At 46.5% G+C, this 27958-nt stretch overlaps 1 protein-coding gene across 1 annotated transcript in view; it reads right to left on the bottom strand.

The window, feature by feature from the left end:
* The window catches only part of FTSJ3 (FtsJ RNA 2'-O-methyltransferase 3), a 74643-nt gene extending 62312 nt beyond the window's left edge, over positions 1–12331 (bottom strand). The window contains exon 1 of the mRNA XM_069752687.1: positions 12256–12331. The gene's annotated coding sequence lies outside the window, so the exon portion shown is untranslated. The remainder of the gene's footprint in view (positions 1–12255) is intronic.
* Between the last annotated feature and the right edge of the window lie 15627 nt (positions 12332–27958).

Genomic DNA, 27958 nt, shown 5'->3' with positions numbered 1-27958 from the left:
CTAGAATCACTGTGACTATAGCTGATAAGGATGTGCCCGGACTCTCTCCTCTAGAATCACTGTGACTATAGCTGATAAGGATGTGCCCAGACTCTCTCCTCTAGAATCATTGTGACTATAGCTGATAAGGATGTGCCCGGACTCTCTGCTCTAGAATCACTGTGACTATAGCTGATATGGATGTGCCCGGACTCTCTCCTCTAGAATCACTGTGACTATAGCTGATAAGGATGTGCCCGGACTCTCTGCTCTAGAATCACTGTGACTATAGCTGATGTGGATGTGCCCGGACTCTCTCCTCTAGAATCACTGTGACTATATCTGATGTGGATGTGCCCGGACTCTCTCCTCTAGAATCACTGTGACTATAGTTGATGTGGATGTGCCCGGACTCTCTCCTCTAGAATCACAGTGACTATAGCTGATGTGAATGTGCCCGGACTCTCTCCTCTAGAATCACTGTGACTATATCTGATGTGGATGTGCCCGGACTCTCTGCTCTAGAATCACTGTGACTATATCTGATGTGGATGTGCCCGGACTCTCTGCTCTAGAATCACTGTGACTATAGCTGATAATGATGTGCCCGGACTCTCTCCTCTAGAATCACTGTGACTATAGCTGATGTGGATGTGCCCGGACTCTCTGCTCTAGAATCACTGTGACTATAGCTGATAATGATGTGCCAGGACTCTCTCCTCTAGAATCACAGTGACTATATCTGATGTGGATGTGCCCGGACTCTCTCCTCTAGAATCACTGTGACTATATCTGATGTGGATGTGCCCGGACTCTCTGCTCTAGAATCACTGTGACTATAGCTGATAATGATGTGCCAGGACTCTCTCCTCTAGAATTACTGTGACTATAGCTGATGTGGATGTGCCCGGACTCTCTGCTCTAGAATCACTGTGACTATATCTGATGTGGATGTGCCCGGACTCTCTCCTCTAGAATCACTGTGACTATAGCTGATGTGGATGTGCCCGGACTCTCTGCTCTAGAATCACTGTGACTATATCTGATAAGGATGTGCCCGGACTCTCTGCTCTAGAATCACTGTGACTATAGCTGATAATGATGTGCCCGGACTCTCTCCTCTAGAATCACAGTGACTATATCTGATGTGGATGTGCCCGGACTCTCTCCTCTAGAATCACTGTGACTATAGCTGATGTGGATGTGCCCGGACTCTCTGCTCTAGAATCACTGTGACTATATCTGATAAGGATGTGCCCGGACTCTCTGCTCTAGAATCACTGTGACTATAGCTGATAATGATGTGCCCGGACTTTCTGCTCTAGAATCACAGTGACTATAGCTGATGTGGATGTGCCCGAACTCTCTGCTCTAGAATCACAGTGACTATAGCTGATGTGGATGTGCCCGGACTCTCTGCTCTAGAATCACTGTGACTATATCTGATAAGGATGTGCCCAGACTCTCTGCTCTAGAATCACTGTGACTATAGCTGATAATAATGTGCCCGGACTCTCTCCTATAGAATCACTGTGACTATAGCTGATATGGATGTGCCCGGACTCTCTGCTCTAAAATCACTGTGACTATAGCTGATAATGATGTGCCCGGACTCTCTGCTCTAGAATCACTGTGACTATAGCTGATGTGGATGTGCCCGGACTCTCTGCTCTAGAATCACTGTGACTATATCTGATAAGGATGTCCCCGGACTCTCTGCTCTAGAATCACTGTGACTATAGCTGATAATGATGTGCCCGGACTCTCTCCTCTAGAATCACTGTGACTATATCTGATGTGGATGTGCCCGGACTCTCTGCTCTAGAATCACTGTGACTATAGCTGATAAGGATGTGCCCGGACTCTCTGCTCTAGAATCACTGTGACTATAGCTGATGTGGATGTGCCCGGACTCTCTGCTCTAGAATCACTGTGACTATAGCTGATGTGGATGTGCCCGGACTCTCTGCTCTAGAATCACTGTGACTATAGCTGATGTGGATGTGCCCGGACTCTCTGCTCTAGAATCACTGTGACTATAGCTGATATGGATGTGCCCGGACTCTCTCCTCTAGAATCACTGTGACTATATCTGATAAGGATGTGCCCGGACTCTCTGCTCTAGAATCACTGTGACTATAGCTGATAATGATGTGCCCGGACTCTCTCCTCTAGAATCACTGTGACTATATCTGATGTGGATGTGCCCGGACTCTCTGCTCTAGAATCACTGTGACTATAGCTGATGTGGATGTGCCCGGACTCTCTGCTCTAGAATCACTGTGACTATAGCTGATATGGATGTGCCCAGACTCTCTCCTCTAGAATCACTGTGACTATAGCTGATGTGGATGTGCCCGGACTCTCTGCTCTAGAATCACTGTGACTATATCTGATATGGATGTGCCCGGACTCTCTCCTCTAGAATCACTGTGACTATATCTGATAAGGATGTGCCTGGACTCTCTCCTCTAGAATCACTGTGACTATATCTGATAAGGATGTGCCTGGACTCTCTCCTCTAGAATCACTGTGACTATAGCTGATGTGGATGTGCCCGGACTCTCTCCTCTAGAATCACTGAGACTATATCTGATGTGGATGTGCCCGGACTCTCTCCTCTAGAATCACAGTGGCTATAGCTGATAATGATGTGCCCGGACTCTCTCCTCTAGAATCACTGTTACTATAGCTGATGTGAACGTGCCCGGACTCTCTCCTCTAGAATCACTGTGACTATAGCTGATGTGGATGTGCCCGGACTCTCTCCTCTAGAATCACTGTGACTATAGCTGATGTGGATGTGCCCGGACTCTCTCCTCTAGAATCACTGTGACTATAGCTGATATGGATGTGCCCGGACTCTCTGCTCTAGAATCACTGTGACTATAGCTGATATGGATGTGCCCGGACTCTCTCCTCTAGAATCACTGTGACTATAGCTGATAAGGATGTGCCCGGACTCTCTGCTCTAGAATCACTGTGACTATAGCTGATGTGGATGTGCCCGGACTCTCTCCTCTAGAATCACTGTGACTATATCTGATGTGGATGTGCCCGGACTCTCTCCTCTAGAATCACTGTGACTATATCTGATGTGGATGTGCCCGGACTCTCTGCTCTAGAATCACTGTGACTATAGCTGATAAGGTTGTGCCCGGACTCTCTGCTCTAGAATCACTGTGACTATAGCTGATATGGATGTGTCCGGACTCTCTGCTCTAGAATCACTGTGACTATAGCTGATGTGGATGTGCCCGGACTCTCTCCTCTAGAATCACTGTGACTATAGCTGATGTGGATGTGCCCGGACTCTCTCCTCTAGAATCACTGTGACTATAGCTGATATGGATGTGCCCGGACTCTCTCCTCTAGAATCACTGTGACTATATCTGATGTGGATGTGCCCGGACTCTCTGCTCTAGAATCACTGTGACTATAGCTGATAAGGATGTGCCCGGACTCTCTGCTCTAGAATCACTGTGACTATAGCTGATGTGGATGTGCCCGGACTCTCTGCTCTAGAATCACTGTGACTATAGCTGATGTGGATGTGCCCGGACTCTCTGCTCTAGAATCACTGTGACTATAGCTGATGTGGATGTGCCCGGACTCTCTGCTCTAGAATCACTGTGACTATAGCTGATATGGATGTGCCCGGACTCTCTCCTCTAGAATCACTGTGACTATATCTGATAAGGATGTGCCCGGACTCTCTGCTCTAGAATCACTGTGACTATAGCTGATAATGATGTGCCCGGACTCTCTCCTCTAGAATCACTGTGACTATATCTGATGTGGATGTGCCCGGACTCTCTGCTCTAGAATCACTGTGACTATAGCTGATGTGGATGTGCCCGGACTCTCTGCTCTAGAATCACTGTGACTATAGCTGATATGGATGTGCCCAGACTCTCTCCTCTAGAATCACTGTGACTATAGCTGATGTGGATGTGCCCGGACTCTCTGCTCTAGAATCACTGTGACTATATCTGATATGGATGTGCCCGGACTCTCTCCTCTAGAATCACTGTGACTATATCTGATAAGGATGTGCCTGGACTCTCTCCTCTAGAATCACTGTGACTATATCTGATAAGGATGTGCCTGGACTCTCTCCTCTAGAATCACTGTGACTATAGCTGATGTGGATGTGCCCGGACTCTCTCCTCTAGAATCACTGAGACTATATCTGATGTGGATGTGCCCGGACTCTCTCCTCTAGAATCACAGTGGCTATAGCTGATAATGATGTGCCCGGACTCTCTCCTCTAGAATCACTGTTACTATAGCTGATGTGAACGTGCCCGGACTCTCTCCTCTAGAATCACTGTGACTATAGCTGATGTGGATGTGCCCGGACTCTCTCCTCTAGAATCACTGTGACTATAGCTGATGTGGATGTGCCCGGACTCTCTCCTCTAGAATCACTGTGACTATAGCTGATATGGATGTGCCCGGACTCTCTGCTCTAGAATCACTGTGACTATAGCTGATATGGATGTGCCCGGACTCTCTCCTCTAGAATCACTGTGACTATAGCTGATAAGGATGTGCCCGGACTCTCTGCTCTAGAATCACTGTGACTATAGCTGATGTGGATGTGCCCGGACTCTCTCCTCTAGAATCACTGTGACTATATCTGATGTGGATGTGCCCGGACTCTCTGCTCTAGAATCACTGTGACTATAGCTGATGTGGATGTGTCCGGACTCTCTGCTCTAGAATCACTGTGACTATAGCTGATGTGGATGTGCCCGGACTCTCTCCTCTAGAATCACTGTGACTATATCTGATGTGGATGTGCCCGGACTCTCTCCTCTAGAATCACTGTGACTATAGCTGATGTGAATGTGCCCGGACTCTCTGCTCTAGAATCACTGTGACTATATCTGATGTGGATGTGCCCGGACTCTCTGCTCTAGAATCACTGTGACTATATCTGATGTGGATGTGCCCGGACTCTCTGCTCTAGAATCACTGTGACTATAGCTGATGTGGATGTGCCCGGACTCTCTCTAGAATCACTGTGACTATAGCTGATAAGGATGTGCCCGGACTCTCTCCTCTAGAATCACTGTGACTATAGCTGATAAGGATGTGCCCAGACTCTCTCCTCTAGAATCATTGTGACTATAGCTGATGTGGATGTGCCCGGACTCTCTCTGCTGGAATCACTGTGACTATATCTGATGTGGATGTGCCCGGACTCTCTCTGCTGGAATCACTGTGACTATATCTGATGTGGATGTGCCCGGACTCTCTGCTCTAGAATGACTGTGACTATCACCGATACGGATGTGCTGGGACTCTCTCCGCTGGAATCACTGTGACTATCGCTGATAAGGATGTGCCGGGACTCTCTCCGCTGGAATCACTGTGACTATCGCTGATAAGGATGTGCCGGGACTCTCTCCGCTGGAATCACTGTGACTATATCTGATGTGGATGTGCCCGGACTCTCTGCTCTAGAATCACTGTGACTATAGCTGATAAGGATGTGCCCGGACTCTCTCCTCTAGAATCACTGTGACTATATCTGATGTGGATGTGCCCGGACTCTCTCCTCTAGAATCACTGTGACTATAGCTGATGTGAATGTGCCCGGACTCTCTGCTCTAGAATCACTGTGACTATATCTGATGTGGATGTGCCCGGACTCTCTGCTCTAGAATCACTGTGACTATATCTGATGTGGATGTGCCCGGACTCTCTGCTCTAGAATCACTGTGACTATAGCTGATGTGGATGTGCCCGGACTCTCTCTAGAATCACTGTGACTATAGCTGATAAGGATGTGCCCGGACTCTCTCCTCTAGAATCACTGTGACTATAGCTGATAAGGATGTGCCCAGACTCTCTCCTCTAGAATCATTGTGACTATAGCTGATGTGGATGTGCCCGGACTCTCTCTGCTGGAATCACTGTGACTATATCTGATGTGGATGTGCCCGGACTCTCTCTGCTGGAATCACTGTGACTATATCTGATGTGGATGTGCCCGGACTCTCTGCTCTAGAATGACTGTGACTATCACCGATACGGATGTGCTGGGACTCTCTCCGCTGGAATCACTGTGACTATCGCTGATAAGGATGTGCCGGGACTCTCTCCGCTGGAATCACTGTGACTATCGCTGATAAGGATGTGCCGGGACTCTCTCCGCTGGAATCACTGTGACTATATCTGATGTGGATGTGCCCGGACTCTCTGCTCTAGAATCACTGTGACTATAGCTGATAAGGATGTGCCCGGACTCTCTCCTCTAGAATCACTGTGACTATATCTGATGTGGATGTGCCCGGACTCTCTCCTCTAGAATCACTGTGACTATAGCTGATAAGGATGTGCCCGGACTCTCTGCTCTAGAATGACTGTGACTATCACCGATACGGATGAGCTGGGACTCTCTCCTCTAGAATCACTGTGACTATATCTGATGTGGATGTGCCCGGACTCTCTCCTCTAGAATCACTGTGACTATAGCTGATGTGAATGTGCCCGGACTCTCTGCTCTAGAATCACTGTGACTATATCTGATGTGGATGTGCCCGGACTCTCTGCTCTAGAATCACTGTGACTATATCTGATGTGGATGTGCCCGGACTCTCTGCTCTAGAATCACTGTGACTATAGCTGATGTGGATGTGCCCGGACTCTCTCTAGAATCACTGTGACTATAGCTGATAAGGATGTGCCCGGACTCTCTCCTCTAGAATCACTGTGACTATAGCTGATAAGGATGTGCCCAGACTCTCTCCTCTAGAATCATTGTGACTATAGCTGATAAGGATGTGCCCGGACTCTCTGCTCTAGAATCACTGTGACTATAGCTGATATGGATGTGCCCGGACTCTCTCCTCTAGAATCACTGTGACTATAGCTGATAAGGATGTGCCCGGACTCTCTGCTCTAGAATCACTGTGACTATAGCTGATGTGGATGTGCCCGGACTCTCTCCTCTAGAATCACTGTGACTATATCTGATGTGGATGTGCCCGGACTCTCTCCTCTAGAATCACTGTGACTATAGTTGATGTGGATGTGCCCGGACTCTCTCCTCTAGAATCACAGTGACTATAGCTGATGTGAATGTGCCCGGACTCTCTCCTCTAGAATCACTGTGACTATATCTGATGTGGATGTGCCCGGACTCTCTGCTCTAGAATCACTGTGACTATATCTGATGTGGATGTGCCCGGACTCTCTGCTCTAGAATCACTGTGACTATAGCTGATAATGATGTGCCCGGACTCTCTCCTCTAGAATCACTGTGACTATAGCTGATGTGGATGTGCCCGGACTCTCTGCTCTAGAATCACTGTGACTATAGCTGATAATGATGTGCCAGGACTCTCTCCTCTAGAATCACAGTGACTATATCTGATGTGGATGTGCCCGGACTCTCTCCTCTAGAATCACTGTGACTATATCTGATGTGGATGTGCCCGGACTCTCTGCTCTAGAATCACTGTGACTATAGCTGATAATGATGTGCCAGGACTCTCTCCTCTAGAATTACTGTGACTATAGCTGATGTGGATGTGCCCGGACTCTCTGCTCTAGAATCACTGTGACTATATCTGATGTGGATGTGCCCGGACTCTCTCCTCTAGAATCACTGTGACTATAGCTGATGTGGATGTGCCCGGACTCTCTGCTCTAGAATCACTGTGACTATATCTGATAAGGATGTGCCCGGACTCTCTGCTCTAGAATCACTGTGACTATAGCTGATAATGATGTGCCCGGACTCTCTCCTCTAGAATCACAGTGACTATATCTGATGTGGATGTGCCCGGACTCTCTCCTCTAGAATCACTGTGACTATAGCTGATGTGGATGTGCCCGGACTCTCTGCTCTAGAATCACTGTGACTATATCTGATAAGGATGTGCCCGGACTCTCTGCTCTAGAATCACTGTGACTATAGCTGATAATGATGTGCCCGGACTTTCTGCTCTAGAATCACAGTGACTATAGCTGATGTGGATGTGCCCGAACTCTCTGCTCTAGAATCACAGTGACTATAGCTGATGTGGATGTGCCCGGACTCTCTGCTCTAGAATCACTGTGACTATATCTGATAAGGATGTGCCCAGACTCTCTGCTCTAGAATCACTGTGACTATAGCTGATAATAATGTGCCCGGACTCTCTCCTATAGAATCACTGTGACTATAGCTGATATGGATGTGCCCGGACTCTCTGCTCTAAAATCACTGTGACTATAGCTGATAATGATGTGCCCGGACTCTCTGCTCTAGAATCACTGTGACTATAGCTGATGTGGATGTGCCCGGACTCTCTGCTCTAGAATCACTGTGACTATATCTGATAAGGATGTCCCCGGACTCTCTGCTCTAGAATCACTGTGACTATAGCTGATAATGATGTGCCCGGACTCTCTCCTCTAGAATCACTGTGACTATATCTGATGTGGATGTGCCCGGACTCTCTGCTCTAGAATCACTGTGACTATAGCTGATAAGGATGTGCCCGGACTCTCTGCTCTAGAATCACTGTGACTATAGCTGATGTGGATGTGCCCGGACTCTCTGCTCTAGAATCACTGTGACTATAGCTGATGTGGATGTGCCCGGACTCTCTGCTCTAGAATCACTGTGACTATAGCTGATGTGGATGTGCCCGGACTCTCTGCTCTAGAATCACTGTGACTATAGCTGATATGGATGTGCCCGGACTCTCTCCTCTAGAATCACTGTGACTATATCTGATAAGGATGTGCCCGGACTCTCTGCTCTAGAATCACTGTGACTATAGCTGATAATGATGTGCCCGGACTCTCTCCTCTAGAATCACTGTGACTATATCTGATGTGGATGTGCCCGGACTCTCTGCTCTAGAATCACTGTGACTATAGCTGATGTGGATGTGCCCGGACTCTCTGCTCTAGAATCACTGTGACTATAGCTGATATGGATGTGCCCAGACTCTCTCCTCTAGAATCACTGTGACTATAGCTGATGTGGATGTGCCCGGACTCTCTGCTCTAGAATCACTGTGACTATATCTGATATGGATGTGCCCGGACTCTCTCCTCTAGAATCACTGTGACTATATCTGATAAGGATGTGCCTGGACTCTCTCCTCTAGAATCACTGTGACTATATCTGATAAGGATGTGCCTGGACTCTCTCCTCTAGAATCACTGTGACTATAGCTGATGTGGATGTGCCCGGACTCTCTCCTCTAGAATCACTGAGACTATATCTGATGTGGATGTGCCCGGACTCTCTCCTCTAGAATCACAGTGGCTATAGCTGATAATGATGTGCCCGGACTCTCTCCTCTAGAATCACTGTTACTATAGCTGATGTGAACGTGCCCGGACTCTCTCCTCTAGAATCACTGTGACTATAGCTGATGTGGATGTGCCCGGACTCTCTCCTCTAGAATCACTGTGACTATAGCTGATGTGGATGTGCCCGGACTCTCTCCTCTAGAATCACTGTGACTATAGCTGATATGGATGTGCCCGGACTCTCTGCTCTAGAATCACTGTGACTATAGCTGATATGGATGTGCCCGGACTCTCTCCTCTAGAATCACTGTGACTATAGCTGATAAGGATGTGCCCGGACTCTCTGCTCTAGAATCACTGTGACTATAGCTGATGTGGATGTGCCCGGACTCTCTCCTCTAGAATCACTGTGACTATATCTGATGTGGATGTGCCCGGACTCTCTCCTCTAGAATCACTGTGACTATATCTGATGTGGATGTGCCCGGACTCTCTGCTCTAGAATCACTGTGACTATAGCTGATAAGGTTGTGCCCGGACTCTCTGCTCTAGAATCACTGTGACTATAGCTGATATGGATGTGTCCGGACTCTCTGCTCTAGAATCACTGTGACTATAGCTGATGTGGATGTGCCCGGACTCTCTCCTCTAGAATCACTGTGACTATAGCTGATGTGGATGTGCCCGGACTCTCTCCTCTAGAATCACTGTGACTATAGCTGATATGGATGTGCCCGGACTCTCTCCTCTAGAATCACTGTGACTATATCTGATGTGGATGTGCCCGGACTCTCTGCTCTAGAATCACTGTGACTATAGCTGATAAGGATGTGCCCGGACTCTCTGCTCTAGAATCACTGTGACTATAGCTGATGTGGATGTGCCCGGACTCTCTGCTCTAGAATCACTGTGACTATAGCTGATGTGGATGTGCCCGGACTCTCTGCTCTAGAATCACTGTGACTATAGCTGATGTGGATGTGCCCGGACTCTCTGCTCTAGAATCACTGTGACTATAGCTGATATGGATGTGCCCGGACTCTCTCCTCTAGAATCACTGTGACTATATCTGATAAGGATGTGCCCGGACTCTCTGCTCTAGAATCACTGTGACTATAGCTGATAATGATGTGCCCGGACTCTCTCCTCTAGAATCACTGTGACTATATCTGATGTGGATGTGCCCGGACTCTCTGCTCTAGAATCACTGTGACTATAGCTGATGTGGATGTGCCCGGACTCTCTGCTCTAGAATCACTGTGACTATAGCTGATATGGATGTGCCCAGACTCTCTCCTCTAGAATCACTGTGACTATAGCTGATGTGGATGTGCCCGGACTCTCTGCTCTAGAATCACTGTGACTATATCTGATATGGATGTGCCCGGACTCTCTCCTCTAGAATCACTGTGACTATATCTGATAAGGATGTGCCTGGACTCTCTCCTCTAGAATCACTGTGACTATATCTGATAAGGATGTGCCTGGACTCTCTCCTCTAGAATCACTGTGACTATAGCTGATGTGGATGTGCCCGGACTCTCTCCTCTAGAATCACTGAGACTATATCTGATGTGGATGTGCCCGGACTCTCTCCTCTAGAATCACAGTGGCTATAGCTGATAATGATGTGCCCGGACTCTCTCCTCTAGAATCACTGTTACTATAGCTGATGTGAACGTGCCCGGACTCTCTCCTCTAGAATCACTGTGACTATAGCTGATGTGGATGTGCCCGGACTCTCTCCTCTAGAATCACTGTGACTATAGCTGATGTGGATGTGCCCGGACTCTCTCCTCTAGAATCACTGTGACTATAGCTGATATGGATGTGCCCGGACTCTCTGCTCTAGAATCACTGTGACTATAGCTGATATGGATGTGCCCGGACTCTCTCCTCTAGAATCACTGTGACTATAGCTGATAAGGATGTGCCCGGACTCTCTGCTCTAGAATCACTGTGACTATAGCTGATGTGGATGTGCCCGGACTCTCTCCTCTAGAATCACTGTGACTATATCTGATGTGGATGTGCCCGGACTCTCTGCTCTAGAATCACTGTGACTATAGCTGATGTGGATGTGTCCGGACTCTCTGCTCTAGAATCACTGTGACTATAGCTGATGTGGATGTGCCCGGACTCTCTCCTCTAGAATCACTGTGACTATATCTGATGTGGATGTGCCCGGACTCTCTGCTCTAGAATCACTGTGACTATAGCTGATAAGGATGTGCCCGGACTCTCTGCTCTAGAATCACTGTGACTATAGCTGATGTGGATGTGCCCGGACTCTCTCCTCTAGAATCACTGTGACTATAGCTGATATGGATGTGTCCGGACTCTCTGCTCTAGAATCACTGTGACTATAGCTGATGTGGATGTGCCCGGACTCTCTCCTCTAGAATCACTGTGACTATAGCTGATGTGGATGTGCCCGGACTCTCTCCTCTAGAATCACTGTGACTATAGCTGATATGGATGTGTCCGGACTCTCTGCTCTAGAATCACTGTGACTATAGCTGATGTGGATGTGCCCGGACTCTCTGCTCTAGAATCACTGTGACTATAGCTGATATGGTTGTGCCCGGACTCTCTGCTCTAGAATCACTGTGACTATAGCTGATAAGGATGTGCCCGGACTCTCTGCTCTAGAATCACTGTGACTATAGCTGATGTGGATGTGCCCGGACTCTCTCCTCTAGAATCACTGTGACTATAGCTGATGTGGATGTGCCCGGACTCTCTCCTCTAGAATCACTGTGACTATAGCTGATAATGATGTGCCCGGACTCTCTCCTCTAGAATCACTGTGCCTGTAGCTACTATGGGCCACATGTCTGTGTCTGTCAGGAGTTGCTACTATAAGAATGATTTCCTAATACACATGTACATCATGGATAATTTTTACAGCAGCAGACAACGCACGTTACACAGCTCATGCCGGAGAGCCCACTGTGCCATCATGTGCCCGGACTGCCCAGGTAATACATGCAGCTGGCGACTCGCACTCACCAAAGCTCACTCTTCTCTCCTCACTTCTTCACGTGGAGACACTCGCAGGCCACAGCGCAGCTTCCGGCGCCCGAAAATGACGTCACGCCGCCGGCAGCACAGACTACTGTTCACAGTACACAGCGGAGAGGACAGCAACATCCGAAAGCGCGTCACCAGAAAGGAAGAGTTCGCCCCCTACTGGTCAGGTCCGGAATTACTACGTGGCATTGCTGTCTCAGCGTGCGCACGTTCAGTCAGACCGGGCGCAGCCGCAGACGATCCGGAGCTAGCAGCGCTTTGGATTCGACGTATGTTCACTGCGTGCACTACAAAGCGCTGCCGCCTGCCAGACATGCTGCGGGGCATGTACTTTCTCCGCGGGAGAATTTTATTCCGCAATTTTTTCTTTTCTGTTTTTTTTTATTAACAACAAAAAATACAGTTATTAAAATTATAAAACTGGCACAAAAATGGGCATCAAAGTGGGCACCGAAGGGCGTTAATGAAAGGGTTAAATGACTTTGGGCCACTGAACTCACACTGCAGGCATATAGAACAGGGAGCCCCACATCAAAACCAGGTCCCGGCTCCAGCCCATTTTCACAGCTTTAAATAAAAACATCAGTTAAGGGGTTAAATGACTTTGGGCCACTGATCTCACACTAAGAATTCACAGATAGTGGTGCCCCTCATCAAACGCAGGTCTCTCCAGCCTGGCCCAAATGGGTTCTGGGCATCAGAATTGGCATCAAAGTGGGCAAACAGCCAATTTTCACAGAGTTGAATAAGTAACTGATGTTTTTAAAGGCTTAAATGACTTTGGGCCACTGATTCCACACCACCATTACATACATAGTGATGACCCGCATCAAACACAGGCCCCTCCAACCTGGCCCAAATGGGTTCTTGGCATCAGAAATTACATCAAAGTGGGCAACCAATTTTCACTGATTTGAATACGCAACTGATGTTTTTTAAGGGGTTAAATGATATTGGGCCACAGTGCGGACTGCGGGCCATTGTTTTCAGCCCCTCGGCTGTCTCGGTCCGCACTGAGATGGCCAGATGTGGCCCACAGGCCGCACTTTGCCCAGGTCTGCTATATACAGAGGTCTTGTGTATGATATCACTGGTGTATGGGCAGACTCTATAGTGTAATGCACCCCCATAGGCCACCATATAGTATAATGCAGCACCCCCATAGGCAGACTCTATAGTACAATGCACTCCCATAGGCAGACTTTATAGTACAATGCACCCCCATAGGCCTTCATATAGTATAATACACGTAAGGTGTCAAGTTCCCGCTGCTGCACAGGGGGAATCTCGAACTACCTCCGCTGCGGTCTCCCACTCTTCTTCAGCCGCAGTAGAGCTTGCTCAGCGGAGACGTCGGTCCCAGCGTCTAGTTCGGGCAGATACTTTGCGCTTGGTTATTGCTGATCTTCCAGGCTCAGCCATTGTAACTAGCACTGTTCTGTGGCGAGCAGATGTCCCTGGGACTAAGTCCTGCTTTTCCGCTACTGAGCATGCCCAAGGGACGACCTCTCATTGGAGGTCGGGGGTCACATGTGCAGGTCCTGAAGCAGTTCCTATTGGACCACTAGGAAGGTCCTGGAGAGCTTTCTCTATAAAAGGTTCGCATGGCCCCACGGCCATGCGCTAGTATCAACCTATGTTTATGAGCTGAGCTACCTTGTGGTCAGTGTCTGCATGTGTTTAGGGTCGGCTGAATAGCCACTAGAATTCCGGAACCCCCGGAAAGGAGTTAGTGTGTGTGAATTTAGGGCTTGCGTATAGCCACTAGAATTCCGGTACCTCCGGAGAGGAATTGTTTGTGTGCTTATGCTGACTGTAAGACCACTGTATGCTATCTGCTCTGTTAGGCTACGTTCACATTAGCGTTGTGTGCCGCTGCGTCGGCGACGCAACGCACAATGCACGCAAAAACGCGGCAAAACGCACACAAAAACGCTGCGTTTTGCGACGCATGCGTCGCTTTTTGCCGAAAATCGGACGCAAGAAAAATGCAACTTGTTGCGTTTTCTTGGTCCGACGCTTGCGGCAAAAAAGACGCATGCGTCACACAACGCAACAAACAAAAACGCATGCGTCCCCCATGTTAAACAGGGGCGCATGACGCATGCGTCGTCGCTGCGTCGCCCGACGCTAACCCGACGCACACTATCATAACGCTAGTGTGAACGTAGCCTAAGTGAGCTGTGATCCTCTGTGAAGTTAACAGGGCACAGTGTTATCCTAATCTCGGCGACTCTGTGAAGCAACAGAGTTCGCTCCGATACACACCGGGTGACGGAACCGGTGTCTATTCAGGCGTTATACCGCCATATAGTGCCGCCATTTACTAGCAGCAGGTTCCACTCCTGCACTGTGGACCCCGGGCTGCGAACGCACCTATATTATCTCAATATTTACTAAGTGCGTTCCGCCAGCCCTAACAATGCGCCCCCATAAGCAGCCTCTATAGTATAATGCACCCCCATAGGCAGACTCTATAGTATAATGCACCCCCCTAGGCAGCCTCTATAGTGTAATGCAGCTCTATAGGCCTCCATATAGTATAATGCACCCCCATAGGCAGCCTCTATAGTGTAATGCAGACCTATAGGCCTCCATATAGTATAATGCACCCTCATAGGCAGCCTCTATGGTGTAAAGCTGCCTCATTAAAAAAAAAAAATACCTCTCTTCCTCCTGGTTCCTCCTCTGCTCTGAGCTCATAGCCAGACCCCAGGTGACGAGTAGTGACATCATCACGCCCACTGTCAGTGTTGGTGACGTCAGATGCTGACAGGGGGATGATGGGAAAGGGAGCCTAATGCTTCTTCTCTCATCAATGCGGTCAGCTGTAATGGCTTGATGCCGATACAGTTGAACTTGCGATGACGGGCAGGGGGCTCGCTGCTGGTATCGCTCCCCCGCCTGCTCAGGGGCCCCATATCAGCCGGGCGGCAGAGCAGGGAGATAGGTTCTCCCTGCTCTACCACAGAATGTAACTGTATCAGCGCGATGTGCAAGCTGATACTTTAACAGTAGTGTAGCTCCGGATGGGTCCCCTCAGAGCGCAGGGCCCGGGGCCACCACCTCCTCTGCCCTTCCCCCAGTAGCTACGCTACTGGTAACAGGAGAAATTGCGCCAAACAATTTGTTGTGAAATTTCTCCCGAGTACGCTGATATGTAGGGGAATAAAACTTTTGAGGCAAAGCTCAGAAGGGAAGAGGCGCCATATTGGAGTTCAGATTTTGCTGGAATGGCTTGAGCGTGCCACGTCACATTGGCAGAGCCCTGAAGTGCCAGAACAGTAGAAAGCCCCTATAGGTAAACTCATTTTACAAACTACACTCCCCAATGAGTTCATCTAGGGGTGCAGTGATCATATTTACACCACATGTGCCTCACTAAAATGTTGTTTTAGACCCAAGTTTTTAATTGTTCTAAGAGACAATAGGAGACATTTTTACAACAAACTGAGGTCCATTTTTTCCTGAGTGCGCCAATACCCTCCATGTAACCGGGAAATATTTTTCAGGCACAGTGCAAACAAAGCCCAGAAGGCAAGGAGTTCCAGAGTTTACTGTTATGGTTTGCAGGTGCCATGGCCCACTGGGAGAGCCCATGAGGTGCCAGAACAGCAGAACCCCCCGATAAGTGACCATATTTTACAAAGTACACCTCTCAGTGAATTCATCTAGGGGTGCAGTGATTATATTGACACCACGGGTGTGTCACAGAATTTAATACCATTGGGCAGGGAACAAAAAAATAACTACATTTTTACCACCAAAATTTAGTTTTAGCCCCAGATTTTACATTTTCACAAAAGAAGTGGGTAAAAATGTCACCAAAATTTATCCACAATTCCTCCTGTACTTGGCAATACCCCATATGTGGTTGTACAGTACTACTTAGCCACACGGCAAGACTCGGGAGGGACGGAGCGCTATTTGCCTTCTGGAGCGCAGATTTTCCTAGAACAGTTTATAGACTCAATATACAGAGCCCCTAATTGCTAGAAGAGCAGAATCCCCGTCATTTGACCACATTTTGTAAATGATACCCCTTGGCGAAATTATCTACATATGTAGTGACTGTTTTGACTCCACTGGTATTTTCCAGAAACAAGCAGCAATGAATGTTGCCAAGTGAAATTTGCAAACTGCCATTGTAATAATAATAATAATAATAATCTTTATTTATATAGCGCCAATATATTCTGCAGCGCTTTACAGTTTAACAGTATCAAACACAACAGATATAAGTAACAACGTTAACAATACAATAATTAAAGCAAAATAAGCCGCCCCTGCTCCTGAGAGCTTACAATCTACAATGAGGTGAGGGAGATTCAAAGTACAGGGGTGTATTTACAATGGTGTATTTACAATGATGGTCCAGCCATCTTCAGGGGATGGGGGATAGATGGAAGTAGTGAATGGGCTACACACACACACACAAACATAAAATGACTTTGATTAGGGAACGTGATAGGCCGCTCTGAACATATGTGTTTTGAGCGAGCGCCTAAAACTATGCAAATTGTGGATGGTCCTAATATATTGGGGTAGAGCATTCCAGAGGATTGGCGCAGCGCGGGAGAAGTCTTGGAGTTGGGAGTGGGAGGTACGGATTAGTGCAGAGGTTAGTCGAAAGTCATTTGCAGAGCGCAGCGGTCGGTTAGGCCGATAGACAGAAATGAGGGAGGAGATGTAAGGGGGTGCCGCACTGTGGAGAGCTTTGTGGGTGAGAACAAGTACTTTGAATTGTATCCTGTAATGAATGGGCAGCCAGTGAAATGACTGGCGAAGAGCGGACGCGTCCAAGTAATGATTAGCCAGATGGACAACCCTGGCTGCTGCATTAAGGATGGACTGGAGAGGGGAAAGTCGCATGAGGGGGAGGCCAATTAATAGAGCGTTACAGTAGTCCAGACGGGAGTGGATCAGGGCGACAGTGAGGGTTTTTGTTGTTTCCATGGTAAGAAAAGGGCGGATTCTAGAGATGTTCTTTCGGTGTAAGCGGCACGAGCGGGCAAGAGATTGTATATGGGAGGTGAAGGAGAGATCGGAGTCAAACATAACACCCAGACAGTGCACCTGCTGCCGGGGGTGTTATTATGGTGCCACCCACAGAGAGGGAAATGTCAGATTTAGGGAGGTTAGTAGATGGCGGGAGCAGAAGAATTTCAGTTTTGGAGAGGTTGAGTTTCAGATAGAGAGCGGACATGATGTTGGAGACTGCAGACAGACAGTCAGTGGCGTTCTGTAGTACAGTGGGGGTAAGGTCAGGGGATGACATGTATAGTTGTGTGTCATCAGCATAAAGAGGATACTGAAAGCCAAATCTGCTGATGGTCTGTCCAAATGGGGCCGTGTAGAGCCAGAAGAGAAGGGGCCAATGACTGAGCCCTGGGGTACCCGACAGTGAGAGGAAGAGGAGAGGAAGTGGAGCCAGAGAACAGAACACTGAAGGAGCGGTCAGAAAGGTAGGAAGAGAACCACGAGAGAGCAGTGTACCTAATGCCTAGTGACTGGAGCCTAGAGAGTAGGAGAGGGTGGTCAACAGTGTCGAAAGCTGCAGAAAGGTCGAGAAGAATGAGCAGAGAGTGGTCACCGTTACGTTTTGCTGTCAGAAGGTGATTGGTCACTTTGATGAGTGCAGTTTCAGTCGAATGTAGGGGGCGGAAACCGGACTGTGAAGGGTCTAGGAGGGAGTGAGTGGAGAGGTAACGGGAAAGGCGGGAGTATATCAGGCGCTCCAAGAGTTTAGAGATGAAGGGGAGATTGGAGACTGGTCTGTAGTTATTTGGGCAGGATGGGTCGCGAGCGGGTTTCTTTAGTAATGGAGTAATGATAGAGTGTTTTAAGAAGGAGGGGAAAATGCCAGAGGAGAGTGAGAGATTAAAGATTGTAGTTAGGTGAGTTGTGACGGCTGGAGAGAGAGACTGGAGGAGGTGTGAGGGAATGGGGTCGGTGGTGCATGTAGTCGGATGAGAAGAAGAGAGTAGCCTGGAGACTTCTTCTTCTGTGATGGGATCGAATGTGGAGAGTGAGCCAGGGGAAATACAGGGAGGGATGGGAGTCACTGAACTTGGTGATTGGGAGCGGATTTCCTGACGGATATTGTCTATTTTCTCTATAAAGTGGGAGGCCAGGTCTTCAGCACAGATGTCTGTGATAGGGGCTTGTGCTTTTGGCCTGAGGAGGGAGTGAAAGGTGTCAAAAAGTTTCTTGGGGTTGTTGGCTAGTGAGGAGATCAGGGTGGTGAAGTAGGTCTGTTTGGCGAGGTGAAGGGCAGAGTTATAGGTCCTTAACATAAATTTGAAGTGTATGAAGTCTTCCTCCATATAAGCGTTCAGCACACCTAGAGCATCGCGTGAGAAATCGGGTTTGCGATGTGAGCCAGGGCTGTTTCACTCTGTGTTTGGAGGTTCTGAGGGTGAGGGGCACTACTTGGTCAAGGGTGCTTCTAAGAATGTCAGAATTGTAGTGACCAGTACGTTGTGCCCAGCCTGTGCTTCTGGAGACACGCACCCGTAAATTAGGCGAGCTCTCATCACTACAGAAATGCCAAACATGTGGGTGCTAAATGTTGTTTAGGCACACTGGGGCTCAGAAGGGAGGTGGCATTTGGATTTGGGAGCAGAGAATTTGCTGAATTTCTTTTGGGGAGCGAGGAGCCATTTTGCTTTTCCAGAGCCTTTGTACTACCAGTAATGTGGAAGCCCCTATATTTACGTTAAAAGATGACAGACCTGAGTGGGGACTTGCTTTTTTTATGGATTGCGTTGAAGCTTTTATTGGGAACATTTTACAGAATGTTTGGGATCACATTTATCCAGCGCTCTACGCTGAGCACTTACTTTGGGGTTTCGATCTACATTTCTGAGTGAGGTGATTCAGATAAAACCCCCGAGGGATCCATTCACTATAATGAGGCAGCAGATTTACTTTGGACTTCGTCTGGTCTCTATTCAGCGGTGTCCTTATTTTCAGAAGTGCACAAAACTGTGGCTGACGACACTTTTATGCAATTCTAAAAAGACGGACACTGCTGATCACAGGTCAGACGGCGTCCACAGGGCCTCCATCTGCCTCATTATAGGGAATCTTCCACCAAAGGTTCCGTCTGAAACACGTATTTCAAAGATTTACATGGAAACTCTGGTGCAAGCGTTCAGCGAAGAGCACAGGATAAATGAATGAAAAAAAAATCGACAGCATGTGAAGAATTGGTTTTATTTTTTTACGCCATTCCTCGTGCGGTGTAAGTGATTAGGCAACTTTATTCTTCGGGTCAGTGAGATTACAGCGACACCAGATTTATATCGGGTTTTTATGCTTGGCTGCTGTCACACACTAAAAGACGCTTTTTATTGCAAAGAAATAGTTTTTACATCACCCTATTTTGAGAGCTATAATTTTTCCATATTTTGGCCCACAGAGTCATTTGAGGGCTTGTTTTTTGCGAGTCGAGCTGATGTTTTCATAGGTACCATTTTCAGATATGTGACATTTTTTGATCGCTTTCTATTGATTTTTGGGAGTCAGAATCAACAAAAACCAGCAATTCAGGAAATGTTTTTGGGGAGTTTTTTTATGCCGTTCCGCGTGTGGTAAAATTGATAAGGCAGCTTTATTCTTCAGGTCAGTATGATTACAGTGATACCTCATTTATTTGTTTTTTTATGTTTTGGTGCTTTTACACAATAAAAACTATTTTATAGAAAAAAAATAATTATTTTTGCATCGTTTTATTCTGAGAGCTATAACTTTTGTATTTTTCTGCTGACGGAGCTGTATGGCGGCTTGCTTTTTGCGGGACAAGATGACGTTTTCAGCCATACCATGTATATATATATATATATATATATATATATATATATATATATATATATACAGTTAGGTCCACATATATTTGGACAGAGACAACATTTTTCTAATTTTGATTATCGACATTACCACAATGAATTATAAACAATACAATTCAGATGCAGTTGAAGTTCAGACTTTCAGCTTTCATTTGAGGGTATCCACATTAAAATTGGATGAAGGGTTTAGGAGTTTACGCTCCTGAACATGTGCCACCCTGTTTTTAAAGAGACCAAAAGTAATTGGACAGATTCAATAATTTTAAATAATATGTTCATTTTTAGTACTTGGTTGAAAACCCTTTGTTGGCAATGACTGCCTGAAGTCTTGAACTCATGGACATCACCAGACGCTGTGTTTCCTCCTTTTTGAGGCTGTGCCAGGCCTTCACTGTGGTGGTTTTCAGTTGCTGTTTGTTTGTGGGCCTTTCTGTCTGAAGTTTAGTCTTTAACAAGTGAAATGCAGCTCAATTGGGTTGAGATCAGGTGACTGACTTGGCCATTCAAGAATATTCCACTTCTTTGCTTTAATAGACTCCTGGGTTGCTTTGGCTTTATGTTTTGGGTCATTGTCCATCTGTAGTATGAAACGGCGACCAATCAGTTTGGCTGCATTTGGCTGGATCTGAGCACACAGTATGGCTCTGAATACCTCAGAATTCATTCGGCTGCTTCTGTCCTGTGTCACATCATCAATAACACTAGTGACCCAGTGCCACTGGCAGCCATGCATGCCCAAGCCATCACACTGCATCCGCCGTGTCTTACAGATGATGTGGTATGCTTTGGATCATGAGCTGTACCACGCCTTCGCCATACTTTTCTCTTTCCATCATTCTGGTAGAGGTTGATCTTGGTTTCATCTGTCCAAAGAATGTTCTTCCAGAACTGTGCTGGCTTTTGTAGATGTTTTTTAGCAAAGTCCAGTCTAGCCTTTTTATTCTTGATGCTTATGAGTGGCTTGCACCGTGCAGTGAACCCTCTGTATTTACTTTCATGCAGTTTTCTCTTTATGGTAGATTTGGATATTGATACGCCGACCTCCTGGAGAGTGTTGTTCACTTGGTTGGCTGTTGTGAAGAAGTTTCTCTTCACCATGGAGATTATTCTGCAATCATCCACCACTGTTGTCTTCCGTGGGTGCCCAGGTCTTTTTGCATTGATGAGTTCACCAGTGCTTTCTTTCTTTCTCAGGATGTACCAAACTGTAGATTTTGCCACTCCTAATATTGTAGCAATTTCTCGGATGGGTTTTTTCTGTTTTCGCAGCTTAAGGATGGCTTGATTCACCTGCATGGAGAGCTCCTTTGACCACATGTTTACTTCACAGCAAAACCTTCCAAATGAAAGCACCACACCTCAAATCAACTCCAAGCCTTTTATCAGCTTAATTGAGAATGACATAACGAAGGGATTGCCCACACCTGTCCATGAAATAGCCTTGGAGTTGATTGTCCAATTACTTTTGGTCCCTTTAAAAATAGGGTGGCACATGTTAAGGAGCTGAAACTCCTAAACCCTTCATCCAAATTTAATGTGGATACCCTCAAATGAAAGCTGAAAGTCTGAATTTCGACTGCATCTGAATTGTTTTGTTTAAAATTCATTGTGGTAATGTCTATAACCAAAATTAGAAAAATGTTGTCTCTGTCCAAATATATATGGACCTAACTGTATGTATATATATAGACAGATCACAAAAGCAGGCAGCACTCCATATTCTTTAAAGACAATTTGCAGGTGTTTATTGAGCCCACATCTCCATGCAACGTTTCGGCTACAACTGAGCCTTTCTCAAGCAGTGAACAAACTTTTGATACACATATATATAGAGGGACATATCTCCACCATCCCCTACGTGCAGCCAATCAATGATCCTCATAAATTTACATATAATCACAGTGTAAAGTGTATTAGTGCCAGCTGTGTACTATTAAATAGTTTCATGAGACAACTCATTCATACAGTGACCATCCATTATCAATCAATATACCTTAGGAGAGACATAACTGTTAATGGAGGAAGCAGCGTGTGGCCGGCGTGCCACTGTTGTTACTGCGCATGTCAAAAGCGCTACTACACGCATCATGATCACATGTGCTGAGGGAGGCCAATCCCAGATACCACTTCGTATCTTCTGACATTCTGGATCATGCAGTGTTTTCATATTTGATCATGTGAGTGTTGGAATTTCACAGTCTCCTACCTGTTTGTCCTGTGTTAGTTAGGGTATACCACAACTCCATAAAGGGTCGATTGGTTACTTTCTTGTGGCCTTGTTGGGCTTGTTGTTTTTAACTTGTTGTTTGTATACATACTGTGTTAATAAACAATTGTCCATTTTTTTTAGATCCCCAGAATGTACAAATCTTTTTTTCTTGTTCTCACTTATGAGCTCTATGGAACACTTGCTCAGTCTGCAACAAATCTTCGCAAATTCTTGATCTCGTTATCACTGACAAACTTTCCTTTCTCAGCACCACTGACACCGGGCTCATCCCCTCTGATACAGCTTCTCCAACTGTGCTTTTTTAATGGTGAATTCCGTAATTCACCCCCCCCCCCCCCAGCGACAAGCATGATGGAGGAGTTGATTTTCACCTGTCAGATAAAGCCAACTGCTCCCTCACACCAATTCCACTGCCACCATCCGTTACTGTCCCTTCTGTTGAGGTGCACTTTGTCCTCATCTACTTCCCCTCCAACTGTCAATTACCACCCACCCAGAGCTAGCCATCACCTTTTTCAACCACTTCTGCACTAGGCTGCTTCATTTCCTTTTCACGGACATCTCCACTATCATCATGGGTGACTTCTACATCTTGATTTATAATTCCCACTCAGCTATCTCCAAGCTTCTAACACTTCCTCCTTACGCCTCATTCAATGAACCTCATCACCCGCCTCTGTTCCCTATCTAACCATTCTCTTCCCTCTCCTTTCCAAGTGCACAATCCCCACTCCACAAACTTGCACACCATTGCAGAAATCTCAAACATCTTAATTTAAACTCACTTTCTGAGTCCCTTCTGCCACTAAAGAACTGAGGCAGGTTTCCAGGGTTGCTGAGCAGATGGAAAAGGTCCCATTCCAAGGAGCACTTCATCGCTTTCAAACAGTTCCTCATTACTTTCAAGTCCACACTCACTGCAACAAAATAAACCTACTTCTCATGTCTCATTTCCTCCTTATCTCACAATGCTAAACAGCTATTCAACACTTTAAATTCTCACCTCCATCCCCCAGCTCCCTCTCACCTCAAATGAAGACTTTGATACCATCAGAGAAAGCTTTGGTCTACAGTACCTCCTAATAATTACTCGGCACTCCTCCAAAACCAGCTTCTCCATAATTCTAGAAGACTAAATGGGGTCATTCCATGTCAAGTGAACCAATGATTTTTACCTCTATGTTTATATTTCTTTTGAGATTTTGTTATTTGGTAATAGTGTATCAGAGAATGCAAAATGTGAAGAAAAAAAATTTCTAGATTTTTTTTTTCTTTTTAATTGATTTTCGAAGTTCGGAAAAAGTGTGAATTTCGGTGTTGCCTGCCTTTACATTTCTCCTCATAACTGAGGCTAGAAAAAAGATAGAGAAACAAAATAAACACCATTCTACTCAGAACTGAACAGGATTTCACCAGATACAGTATGTCACAAGAGCATCTTTGATAATATTTTACCCATGCGAACGTAAACACAAAATTTTAAAATGCATTTCTGAAAAAAAAAACACGCTTAATTTAAAAATTTCAAAAACTGCACATGTGCCTGCTACGCTCCCAGCCACATCTGTACCAAAATACAAGTTGGGATCGTGATGGGATCATATTTACAAAAATAAAACTATTAGTGTCAATTCGAAAATCTCCAATTCAGATCTGTTCAGCCTGTGGTCTAACAGTGTGGGGTCTATATTTATTTACCAAATAATCCATGATTTTTAGATCTTACTGTATTATTTTATTATGTTACAGCTTTTAGGAGAGGACAGAGGAGAAGCTTTGTTAGGACTCATCCTGAGAATGAACAGGGGTAGACTGTGAATGCAGAGCAGATGACAGGCCGGCAACTCCAGCCTCCAGAGGGTTCACACCAAATCTTAACACCCAGGAAACTCCTCAAATGGAGGGAGAAACATATTCTCAACATCCAGTTCATGTACTGTACAAACCAGGACTACAAAGAGGAGAGTTTGTTAAAACATTGGTGAGAGGAAGCAGAACCCATCACAGGGACTCAGCAATACCGCACTGTCCTCCCATGTAGTGAAACAAATAAAAACAAGGATTTCTTAATTCAGCAAAGACAGTGAAGTCCATGAAGTGGTAGAAGTGGATGACAGAACTGGTGATGTGACCTGTGAATATGACGGCACTGGTGGCGGCTACTATACTCTCCAAAGTTTGTGAAAATGAAGTTGAAGTGTCTTTTTTGCATCCTTCTGGTCCAGCGCCATCCTTTGTGTATCCAAGAAAACCAGACACTTTAAAAGTTAAAGGGAATCTGTCACCCCAAAAATCGTATATGAGATAAGGCCACCGGCATCGGGGGCATATCTACAGCATTCTGTAATGCTGTAGATAAGCCCCAGATGTATCCTGAAAGGTAAGAAAATAGAATTAGACCTACCGGTAATTCGGTTTCTAGGAGCCTTCCACAACAGCATAGGAGGTTGTCTCCATTCCCTAATGGGGGACAGAAGCACAAGAGGTTAAAAACTCCTCCCACCTCCCATTAACCAGTGACTTACAACTAACACCATAGCACCGGTTACCTTCAGGTTCTCAGAAATTAATCCAAGAATGTCGGGAGGGAATTAGTACTGTCGTGGAAGGCTCCTAGAAACCGAATTACCGGTAGGTCTAATTCTATTTTCTCTCATAGCCTTCCACGACAGCATAGGAGAAATACCAACCAATTCTGTATTAGGGCGGGAACATGGCCTGGAGAAGTTTCCGGCCATAGACTAGATCCCGATTGGACCAGAAGTCCAATCTGTAATGTTTGGTAAAGGTATGTAAAGAAGACCAAGTTGCGGCCCTGCAAATTTGCTCGGTAGATGTGCCAGCCCTTTCAGCCCAGGAGACTGAGGTGGATCTGGTGGAGTGAGCTTTCAAACCTACAGGTGCCGTCATGTTCTGGGCTAGGTATGTTTCAGTTATAGCCCTTTTTATCCAGTTGGCTATAGTACTTTTTGCTAATTTCTTGCCTTTATTTTGACCGAACAAATGTACAAAGAGGTTTTGGTCAGTTCTGAAGGATTTGGACTGTTTCAAATAGTGGAGGACTATGCGTCAGATGTCCAAAGTGTGGTATTTTTCTTCCTTTAGATTCGCCGGGTTTTGGCAGAATGATGGTAGGATTATGTCCTGTGAACGATGAAAGTTCGATATCACTTTTGGAAGAAAAGACGGGTCCAGACAAAATATAATAGTCATCTGTGATGTTTAGGTAATAGAGCCTGCAATTCCCCTACTCGCCTTGCTGTAGATATGGCAACCAAGAATGCTGTTTTATATGATAGGAGTTGAGGGGTACAAGAGGACAGGGGTTCAAATGGAGGGCCTGTGAGGCCTCTAAGAACCAATTTTAAGTCCCAGGATGGGACAATAATCTGTCTTTTGGGATGAAGTCTAAGTGCCGAAACCATGAACCTTTTTACCCACCGATGATTTGCCAGATCTTGGTCAAAGACAGAGCTTAGAGCAGACACCTGAACCTTTAGAGTGCTTGGTTTGAGCCCCAATTCCAACCCTTTTTGCAAAAAGTCTAATATTTGAGATATACCTGGGTGGAAGGGGTCAGGTGAATTAGGATGACACCACAAAGCGAACTTTTTCCAAATTTAGCTATATATAGCATTGGTAACAGGTTTTCTGGATTTTTGCAATGTAGAGATCACTAATTCCGAGAGCCCCCTGGCTCGTAATACCTGGGCTTCAGCAGCCAGTCAGCTAGTCTCAGCCTCCGGGGACTTGGATGATGAAGAGTCCCCTGCAGAAGAAGGTTGTCTGTCAGTGGTAAGAAAACCGGTACATCTACCTGAAGATCTATGATGAGATGTACCAGCTCCTTTTTGGCCATACTGGGGCTACCAGGATACTTGTAACCTGGTCGTCTCAAATTTTTCGAAGGGTTTTTGGTAGCAGTGGTATTGGGGGAAAAGCATAAGCTAGTTGAAACTTCCATGTGTGAGCAAAAGCGTCTACTCCCCGGGAAGCGTCCTTGGGATTCAGAGAGAAGCAGGCTTTTACCTGCGCATTCTGGCTTTAGGCCAGTAGGTCCACCTCGGGTAGACCCCACTTGTCTGTCAACATGTTGAAGGCGCTCTTTTTCAGGTTCCACTCTCCTGCCTGGATGTCCTGACGACTTAGAAGGTCTGCCTGTGTGTTTACGGACCCTTTTAGGTGTACCGCTTTTAGAGGAGATGCTTCTCGGCCCAGCAAAAAATTCTGTTCGAGATTCCTTTCAGACTGTTGAACTTCTGGCTCCCCTGGTGCTTGAGGTGGGCTACCGTAGTCATATTGTCTGAGTAAACCCTGACATGATGACTTAAGACTAGATTGTTTGCTGCCAGAAGAGCCTTCTCCACTGCTTTTAACTCCCTGAAGTTGGAAGACTTGTTGCTCTCCTGTTGACTCCAGAGTCCCTGGAACGGAACATATGATACCACAGCCCCCAGCCTCTTCGGCTGGTATCTGTTGTTACCGTCACCAATTTAGGGAGACCTTTACTCTCCCTGTAGTTTGTATTCTTCTGTTTAAAGAGTTTGGGTTCCCATTCCAGTTTTCCAGAATGTGAGCCTACAGAATTCTGGAATGGGCTTGAGCCCAAGACACAGACTGTATGCAGGCAGTCATAGACCCCAGAAGAGACATGGCTGTCCGTATGGTAGGTGACCTCTGCTTCTTGAAGTCCAGGACCTTGGCTACCAGATTGTGGAGATGGTCCTCTGGTAGAAAAGATTTCTGATTCGCTGAGTCTAGGAGGATTCCCAAAAATCTTATAGTCCTTGACGGCTGGAGCTGGGATTTTTTTAGGTTGGGAAACCAGCCCAGATTTTGTAGAATGTCCAGAGTTCTGTACACCTGATGTCTGAGGATCTCAGCGGAAGGACCAATAATTAGTAGGACGTCCAGATAGGGCACAGTAGCGATACCTGCCCTCATGTGTGTGATACCGCTTCCGACATGATTCTGGAGAAGACCCTTGGGGCCGAAGAGATCCCGAAGGGAAGTACTTTGTATTGGAAATGCAATATTCTCTGATCTACGCGAACCACAAACCTCAGGTACTTTCTGTGTTGAGGGTATATAGGAATATGGAAGAAGGTGTCTTCGAGGTCTAGTGTCGCCATAAAGGAGTCTGGGCCTATTAACGGAATGGCTGATTTTATGGACTTCATCTTGAATTTGTGGTAAGTGATGTAGTGATTGAGGGCCTTCAGATTTATTATGATCCGGGCCTGACCTGAAGGCTTTTTTACCATAAAGATACGGGAATAATTACCTTTTCCCTGATCGCTCACTGGAACGGGGGATATTGCATTTGAGGTCACTAGCTCCTGTATGCCTGCTAACATTAAGGTCTGAGCTTCCCAAGTTGGAGCAGGGGTGACTCTGAAGACCCGGGGGCGGGGGGGATTCGAATTCTATCAGGAGACCCTCCTGAATGACATTTAGAACCCAGTGGCTGTTGGAAATGGACTGCCAACTGTGGATGAATTTTGAGAGTCCCTCCCCCCCCCACCAGGTAGGAGTCATTGTTTTTCTTGCTGTCGCTGCTGGGGAACGAGGATATTCTTGGGTTCCCCCTTGGCATAGTTCC

This window comes from Ranitomeya imitator, chromosome 2 (genome assembly GCF_032444005.1).
Source record: "Ranitomeya imitator isolate aRanImi1 chromosome 2, aRanImi1.pri, whole genome shotgun sequence".
Classification (NCBI taxonomy): domain Eukaryota; kingdom Metazoa; phylum Chordata; class Amphibia; order Anura; family Dendrobatidae; genus Ranitomeya; species Ranitomeya imitator.
This window is presented reverse-complemented; position numbering and strand designations above follow the sequence as displayed.